The sequence below is a fragment of the Ranitomeya imitator genome, chromosome 4 (genome assembly GCF_032444005.1).
Source record: "Ranitomeya imitator isolate aRanImi1 chromosome 4, aRanImi1.pri, whole genome shotgun sequence".
In the NCBI taxonomy this organism is placed as follows: domain Eukaryota; kingdom Metazoa; phylum Chordata; class Amphibia; order Anura; family Dendrobatidae; genus Ranitomeya; species Ranitomeya imitator.
The window spans coordinates 658,513,540-658,523,222 of record NC_091285.1 but is presented as its reverse complement, the minus strand read 5'-3'; the positions used below and the strand labels follow the sequence as shown (position 1 = coordinate 658,523,222).

The 9,683-nt window shown below is 45.4% G+C and overlaps 1 non-coding gene across 1 annotated transcript; it reads right to left on the bottom strand.

Moving 5' to 3' along the window:
• Window positions 1-294: 294 nt before the first annotated feature.
• On the bottom strand, window positions 295-367 carry TRNAV-CAC (transfer RNA valine (anticodon CAC)). Its single transcript has one exon. It is a non-coding gene; the product is annotated as a tRNA-Val (tRNA).
• Window positions 368-9,683: the final 9,316 nt, after the last annotated feature.

The following is a 9,683-nucleotide window of genomic DNA, read 5'->3' as shown; positions in this document are numbered from 1 at the left end:
AACGACATGGTCATTTATACTGTTTTTGTGTTGTGTATATATTTGTTTGATGAACTAAAGTGATATATAAAATGGTAATTCCCTGACCGGGAATCGAACCCGGGCTGCGGCGGTGAGAGCGCCGAATCCTAACCACTAGACCACCAGGGAATGTGGTGATGGAGGTGTCTAGTACCTGAATAGAAAGCTTTGCAGCACACAGTCATTAGGCTGATGACCCATTGATGGTAAGCCTATGTGCTATTCATCACGGCCTCCATATGGACTGTATAGGAAAAAAGAAAAAAAAAAAAGTGTTTCTGCCCGGTTTCGAACCGGGGACCTTTCGCGTGTGAGGCGAACGTGATAACCACTACACTACAGAAACTTAACTGAAGGCTGCTCCTCCAACAATTCTCTCCGGAGAAATCAGAGTCACATTGTACATAGTAATTCACACCGTGCAGTGTATGAAATTACAATCAGCTCTTATAGGTGATTGTGATAACATCTTTGGTCTCCAAATGATGCTGAAGTCGATTTCTTATTTGTAAAATTTTATTTTCCTTTTTTATACAGGTTTAATAACAATCAGAAATAATCACAATAATAAAATACAGTGCGGTGGTGAACATACACCTAAAAATCAGCTGCAAGAAATATAACAATGGCACAAAAATTGTCATCAACGTGGGCACTGGAGGGTGTTATCAAAAGGGTTAAATGGCTTTGGGCCACTGATCTAACACTGGCCCCATATCAATATCTGCTCCTGGCATTAACCTAGTATTAAAGTGGGCGAGTGGCCATTGGTTACTGACATGACCGTCTTGTGTTTTTATAGGGGCTATAAAGGTTATTCACAAAATATTAAGGTTTCCCCTATTTATATGAGGGGCTAACATTATTATCACCAGGGGTCCCACCATAATCCCAAGATTGAAGTGTTTGTGATCCTCCTAACATCAATGTTCATTTCTCTTTCCCTTATTCCAGTCTTATCTGCCAGTAATAATAGTGGCATCTGTAGCAATATTCTTACTATGAAGATTGCAGATATCACAGCGAGACCCTCAATAAACTTCTTCTGAACTCTTCATACACGTCTGCAGTCGAGTTGTCATTGTCTGATGAAGTTCTCGGCAGGGCCGTATTTAGAGTTTCTGCTGCCCTAGGCACTTTTAGTGCTGCCTCCCCCTTTGGTGAGTATGACACTATCGGCAGTGACTTTGCCATAAATCGCTGATGTGAAAGTCGCCTTTTGCAGCAGATCCGGCAGTTTTTCCACATCTGCCACTTACAGCAACACTGCGTTCAGCCTCATTCATTCCCTATGGGACTTGCGGACATGTGCGGCACTCAGGGGTGCTGCTATCATGAAGCAAGTTGAATACTTTGCCTCAGGCGGCAGAGCATCCTTAAAGACAGGGAGTGGCAGTCAGAACACGTGGTGCCAACTCTCCCTGCAATCCCTGCTCTGACACTTGGTGACAGTGCAGTGTCACAACAACCTAATGTGCGGCGTGCCCGGCAGGTGACTGTTACTTACCCGGGCTGAGGTGCAGAGGTGCCCAGTCTCCTGACCTGCTGGGACACACACATTGCTGGGAGTCGGACTTGTACTGATTTTACTACGTGGGGGGGCGCCGTCTTGCAGTTCGCCTCAGGCAGCAGAGAGGCTAGGTTCACCCCTGGCGTCACTTGCGGTTTTGCCGCGATCCGGCAAATGTGGTACTTGCAGCAATGGAAAAAAACGCTGCTAGCAGTGTTTTTTTGTCTTACCACATTTGCAAAACCACAATTGCCGCACATGTCTGCAAGTAGCCATCACTACCTGTCCCTGCACCTTGCTAACTCATCCCTAACCATCCCTCTGACCTAAAACTACACAATAAAGCTTTAGAAAAACAATTAACTGCCATATTCCTATGATAATGAGGGCTCCAGGCTACGGTGTAGACTGGGACGGGCAGTCTCCGGGTCTCCATTCTCTCTGTGCACACAATCAGTCCCTGCCTCACTGCCTGTGCACAGACCTCCTTCCACCGGACCCGGTAATCACCGCTCACCATGGTATACCGGCAGAGGTGTATCTAGGGTTTCTGGCACCAGGGGCAAGAATTCATTTTGGCGCCCCTCCCCAGGACATATGCGATTTGCACACTTAGGCCGGGATTACACATACGCGTGATATGGCCGAGTCTTGCAGGTGAAATCCCTCCTTTGGCGCCGGCACTTGGGAGCGGAGCGTGCAGCTCCATGTATTGCTGTGCGGCTGCACACTCCGCTCCGGAGTGCCGGCGCCAGAGGAGGGATTTCACCTGCGAGACTTGGCCGCATCTCGCGTAAGTGTGATCCCGGCCTTAGTCATGTACCCACGAGCTCCTCTCCCTAATGCTCTCAATGTTCAGTGAAAAACTGAGAGAAGCAGAAGAGAAGCTCGTTGTCACAGGACCACAAGTATGAAAGTCACATATGAGTGAAGTGTCCATGTGACGACTACTGGATCCTACAGAGCTGAATCCTGACATCGCAGCTTCTGAATTCTCACAACTAGTCAACTCGTGCACTGCAGACTTTTAGGATTCCCCCTTGCCGGTGGACGGTCATGTCAGCACAAGCATGTGATTTGTATACTTCTGACCACATTCCGGCTAGACGTGCCCGGCCTCACTCAGTTCATTTTCATTGAGTGAGGCCACATATGTCTAGTCAGCACGTTACCGCATGTATCTAAACAGCCAGCATGAGAGAATCCTGCGTGCAGTGCGCACTGTGAGAAGTCAGAAGTCTGCAGTCACAAAGAATGACTGCAGACTCATCACAAACCTGGACATCCCCTTTAATGCTCCTAACATAAATAAAACATGAGAGTTAGTTAGTATCACAAATAACATTTAGGGCATGTAAACACGTTCAGGTTTTTTCACGTTTTTTTCACGTTTTTTTCAGCATAAAACCGCTATAAAAACTCATTAAAAACACTTGCATTATGCATTCTATCATCTCGAATGCATTCTGCAATTTTTGTGCACATGATGCATTTTTTTCCACGAAAAAAACACATAGCGGTAAAAAAAAGCAGCACGTTCATCAATTTTGCCGCTTTTTCTCATTTTTCCCGCTATTCTATGCATTTGGAAAACAACGGCCAAAAAAAAACGGGAAAGAAACACATAAAAACGCAAAAAAACGCATAAAAAACGCGAAAAAAAACGCATGCGGATTTCTGGCAGAAATGTTCGGTTTTTGTGCATCCTGACGTGTGCACATACCCCTACATCCAGGTACCTTATAGATGACGTCGTCTCTGGAGCCGTTCTTCTTTTCTTCATCTTGTCCAGATCCCATGATCAGTTTTTTCATCCACAGCTCTTCTCTGCAGACTTCCATCTTCTCCGTTCTTCTGCAGAAAATCTCCACATGATGCCCTGAAAGATAGAAGTGTTATTATAATGCTCCTCAATATAAAATTGCCCCTCACTATATTGTCTGCACAAAATATGACCCCCACATTGTCCCTCTTATGGTACATGCTCTTTACACTGACCTCTCCTTTCCATACTGGCCCCCTCTTCACACTGTCCACTCACACTGTGTCCCCCCTATAGGGCCCAGTATTTATACTGTACTCTTATCACACTCCCCCTGCTTGGTATACTGTCCCCTTCTGGCTGTGCCCTTACACTGTCCCATGCTACGCCCCCACTACTCAGTTTCTATTCTGTGCCAACTCAATTTTCTCTCCGCATACTGTCTCCTCACACTATTCCCCTCCCTCCTCATACTGTCTTCTCTCACATCACTCCAGTTCACCATATTGTCTCCTCGTATACCGTATATGCTCGAGTATAAGCCAAGATTTTCTGTCCACTTTTTTGGGCTGAAAGTCCCCCTCTCGGCTTATGCTCGAGTCATACGCAGGGGTCGGCAGGTGAGGGGGAGCGGGGACTGTGAAATTATACTCACCTGGTCCTGGCGCGGTCCCTGCAGGTCCCTGGCTTCCCCGGCGCCGGCAGCAGCAGATTCTTCCTGTACTGAACGGTCACATGGTACCGCTCATTACAGTAATGAATATGCGGCTCCACCTTCCATAGAGATGGAGCCGCATATTCATTACTGTAATGAGCGGTAATGGTGACCGCTCAGTACAGCATGAAGCTGCGGCGTCAGGGAAGCAGGGACTGCACCACGCCAGGACCAGGTGAGTATAACGGGGAGGGGGAGCGCTGCGCGATAGTCACCTTTCCTCGTTTCGGGCGTTGCTCTGTTTTCAGCAGTGACGCTCAGGTCAGAGGGCATGGTGACATGGTTAGTGCGCGCCCTCTGCTGAACGTCAGTGCGGAAGATGGAGCCGCACCGGAACAAGGAGCAGGTAACTATTGAAAGTGCCGGGGGCCTGAGCGACGGAGAGGTGAGTATGTGATTTTTTTTTTAATCGAAGCAAATGGGGCAAGTGTCTGTATGGAGCATCTATGGGGCCATAACATCTGTGCAGCACTATATGGGGCCATAACATCTGTGCAGCACTATATGGGGCCATAACATCTGTGCAGCACTATATGGGGCCATAACATATGTGCAGCACTAAATGAGGCCATAACATCTGTGCAGCACTATATGGGGCCATAACATTTGGCAGCACTATATGGGGCCATAACATCTGTGCAGCACTATATAGGGCCATAATGTTTGAGCAGCACTTTATGGGGCCATAACATTTGTGCAGCACTATATGGGGCCATAACGTTTGTGCAGCACTATATGGGGCCATAACATTTGTGCAGCGCTATATGGGGCCATAACATTTGTGCAGCACTATATGGGGCCATAACATTTGTGCAGCACTATATGGGGCCATAACATTTGTGCAGCACTATATGGGGCCATAAATTTTGTGCAGCACTATATGGGGCCATAACCTTTGTGCAGCACTATATGGGGCCATAACATCTGGGCAGCACTATATGGGGCCATAACATTTCTGCAGCACTATATGGGACCATAACATTTGTGCAGCACTATATGGGGCCATAACGTTTGTGCAGCACTATATGGGGCCATAACATTTGAGCAGCACTATATGAGGCCATAACATTTGTGCAGCACTATATGGGGCCATAACATTTATGCAGCACTATATGGGGCCTGTTGTGAATTCTGTGATCAAGCTCCCTCCTGTGGTCACGAGTGGTACTGCGGCTTCTGAGTTTCCTTCCTCAGGTGATGAGGTTAAGTCGTTAGGTGCTGCTCTATTTAACTCCACCTAGTGCTTTGATCCTGGCCTCCAGTCAATGTTCTAGTATTGGTCTTGCTTCCTCCTGGATCGTTCCTGTGGCCTGTCTGCTCAGCATAAGCTAAGTTCTGCTTGTGTTACTTTTGTTGCTATATTTTCTGTCCAGCTTGCTTTTTTGGTTTTGCTTGCTTGCTGGAAGCTCTGAGACGCAGAGGGTGCACCTCCGTACCGTTAGTCTTTTTGCCCCTCTGCGTGGTTGTTTGTAGGTTTTTGTGTTGACCGCAAAGCTATCTTTCCTATCCTCGGTCTATTCAGTAAGTCGGGCCTCACTTTGCTAAATCTATTTCATCTCTGTGTTTGTGTTTTCATCTTACTCACAGTCATTATATGTGGGGGGCTGCCTTTTCCTTTGGGGAATTTCTCTGAGGCAAGGTAGGCTTGTTTTTCTATCTTCAGGTCTAGCTAGTTTCTCAGGCTGTGCCGAGTTGCATAGGGAGCGTTAGGCGCAATCCACGGCTACCTCTAGTGTGGTTTGATAGGTTTAGGGATTGCGGTCAGCAGAGTTCCCACGTCTCAGAGCTCGTCCTATGTTTTGTGGTTTTTGTCAGGTCACTTGTGTGCTCTGAACTTCAAGGTCCATTGTGGTTCTGAATTACCTATTCATAACAGGGGCCATAACATTTGTGCAGCACTATATGGGGCCATAACATTAGTGCAGCACTATATGGGGCCATAACATTTGTGCAGCACTATATGGGGCCATAACATCTGTGCAGCACTATATGGAGCCATAACGTTTGTGCAGCACTATATGGGGCCATAACATTTGTGCAGCACTATATGGGGCCATAACGTTTGTGCAGCACTATATGGGGCAAGTGTCTGTATGGAGCATCTTATAGGTCCATATTCAAGGTTTGTGCAGCACTATATAGGGCAAATATCTTTATGGAGCATCTTATGGGGCCATAATCAGCATTTATGCAGCATTTTTGGGGGGCAAATGTGTCTATGGAGCATCTTATGGGGCCATTATTAACCTTTATGCAGGATTATATGGGGCATATTTAAATATGGAGCATCTTATGGGGCCATCATAAACTGTATGGAGCATTATATGGGGCTCCTGATTCAATATGGATATTCAAAAACACTTAACCTACTGATGTCTCAATTAATTTTACTTTTATTGGTATCTATTTTTACTTTTGACATTTACCGGTAGCTGCTGCATTTCCCACCCTAGGCTTATACTCGAGTCATCAAGTTTTCCCAGTTTTTTGTGGCAAAATTAGGGGGGTTGGCTTATACTCGGGTCAGCTTATACTCGAGTATATACGGTATTTACCACCTCACTTTCTATACTGCTGCTCACGTAAGTCCCGATTCTGTGTCTGCACACATCCCATCACCCTAAGGCCGGCGTCACACTAGCGAGTTTTACAGACGTATGAGCGCAGAAAATACGTCCAGAAAATACGCATTGCACACGGCCCAATGATTCTCTATGGGGCAGCTCCTATCTGCCGTATATTATGCATCCGTAATATATGGTATGTTACGGGCGTAGAAAATCGCAGCATGCTGCGTTTGTCAGCGTATTGTGCAAAAAATACGCCAATGAAAGTCTATGGGGAGAGAAAATTATGTATTACACACGAACCATGGGTGTGACTTGCGAGAAATACACAGCGGCGTTCTATAGAAAAGCCGGAAATTCAGTGCGGTGTACAGTAAAATCACACTGACAGAATAGAATTGAATAGGTAGAATAAATGTGTACACATAGTATAGGTATATATACAGTGGGGCAAAAAAGTATTTAGTCAGTCAGCAATAGTGCAAGTTCCACCACTTAAAAAGATGAGAGGCGTCTGTAATTTACATCATAGGTAGACCTCAACTATGGGAGACAAACTGAGAAAAAAAAATCCAGAAAATCACATTGTCTGTTTTTTTTAACATTTTATTTGAATATTATGGTGGAAAATAAGTATTTGGTCAGAAACAAAATTTCATCTCAATACTTTGTAATATATCCTTTGTTGGCAATGACAGAGGTCAAACGTTTTCTGTAAGTCTTCACAAGGTTGCCACACACTGTTGTTGGTATGTTGGCCCATTCCTCCATGCAGATCTCCTCTAGAACAATGATGTTTTTGGCTTTTCACTTGGCAACACGGACTTTCAACTCTCTCCAAAGGTTTTCTATAGGGTTGAGATCTGGAGACTGGCTAGGCCACTCCAGGACCTTGAAATGCTTCTTACGAAGCCACTCCTTCGTTGCCCTGGCGGTGTGCTTTGGATCATTGTCATGTTGAAAGACCCAGCCACGTTTCATCTTCAATGCCCTTGCTGATGGAAGGAGGTTTGCACTCAAAATCTCACGATACATGGCCCCATTCATTCTTTCATGTACCCGGATCAGTCGTCCTGGCCCCTTTGCAGAGAAACAGCCCCAAAGCATGATGTTTCCACCACCATGCTTTACAGTAGGTATGGTGTTTGATGGATGCAACTCAGTATTCTTTTTCCTCCAAACACGACAAGTTGTGTTTCTACCAAACAGTTCCAGTTTGGTTTCATCAGACCATAGGACATTCTCCCAAAACTCCTCTGGATCATCCAAATGCTCTCTAGCAAACTTCAGACGGGCCCGGACATGTACTGGCTTAAGCAGTGGGACACGTCTGGCACTGCAGGATCTGAGTCCATGGTAGCGTAGTGTGTTACTTATGGTAGGCCTTGTTACATTGGTCCCAGCTCTCTGCAGTTCATTCACTAGGTCCCCCCGTGTGGTTCTGGGATTTTTGCTCACCGTTCTTGTGATCATTCTGACCCCACGGGGTGGGATTTTGCGTGGAGCCCCAGATCGAGGGAGATTATCAGTGGTCTTGTATGTCTTCCATTTTCTAATTATTGCTCCCACTGTTGATTTCTTCACTCCAAGCTGGTTGGCTATTGCAGATTCAGTCTTCCCAGCCTGGTGCAGGGCTACAATTTTGTTTCTGGTGTCCTTTGACAGCTCTTTGGTCTTCACCATAGTGGAGTTTGGAGTCAGACTGTTTGAGGGTGTGCACAGGTGTCTTTTTATACTGATAACAAGTTTAAACAGGTGCCATTACTACAGGTAATGAGTGGAGGAAAGAGGAGACTCTTAAAGAAGAAGTTACAGGTCTGTGAGAGCCAGAAATCTTGATTGTTTATTTCTGACCAAATACTTATTTTTCACCATAATATGCAAATAAAATGATAAAAAAACAGACAATGTGATTTTCTGGATTTTTTTTTCTCAGTTTGTCTCCCATAGTTGAGGTCTACCTATGATGTAAATTACAGACGCCTCTCATCTTTTTAAGTGGTGGAACTTGCACTATTGCTGACTGACTAAATACTTTTTAGCCTCACTGTATGTCAGTGAGACACACACATATATATTTAATTCAGCGCTAGATAATAGAAAAGCCGGTAACTCAATTGCGCATTTTCCTATCTCCTTCTCAAACCCGACAGGGTATGAGACATGGTTACATACAGTAAACCATCTCATATCCCTTCTTTTATTACATATTCCTTTTTAGTAATGTAAGAAGTGTCTTTGTGTCAAATTTGGGGGATCTAGCTGTTAAATTAAAGGGTTAAATCCCGGAAAAAATTGGCATGGGCTTCCACGCAATTTTCTCCGCCAGAGTGGGAAAGCCAGTGACTGAGGGCAGATATTAATAGGCCTCTCTCTTCCCACTCCCCTGTAGTGGTGGGATATGGGGTAATAAAGGGTTAATGTCACCTCGCTTTTGTAAGGTGACATTAAGCCAGGTTAATAATGGAGAGGCGTCAATTATGACACCTATCCATTATTAATCCAATAGTAGTAAATGGTTGATAAAACACACACACATTACTAAGAAGTATTTTAATGAAGGGGTTAAATCATTTTACACCCAGGAGCTCTGCTAAGTGCCAGAATAGGCGCATCTTCCAAATGTGCCTTTTCTGGGGTGGCTGGGGGCAGATGTTTTTAGCCAAGGGGGTGGGGGGTGGGCAATAACCATGGTCCCTCTCTAGGCTATTAATATCTGCCCTCAGTCACTGGCTTTCCCACTCTGGCAGAGAAAATTGCACGGGAGCCCACGCCAATTTTTTTCAGAATTTAACCCTTTAATTTAATAGCTAGAGACCCCAAATTTGACACAAAGACACTTCTTACATTACTAAAGAGGAATATGTAATAAAAGAAAGGATATGAGACGGTTTACTGGTGACCCCAGACTTTAGTTTAAAAAACCCCCAAAAACCTTGCTCTGGTGCCGCCCCCATGCATCGTCCCACCCTAGGCCCGCCCTCAAGTGCCTAGTGGTAAATACAGCCCTGGTACTTGGTGTGAGTACTGGTACATACAGGCATCCATAGAAACACTGTCTGCGGAGCTCCACACTCGCAGCCTATTTATGGAGTCAGAGTAAGGCCG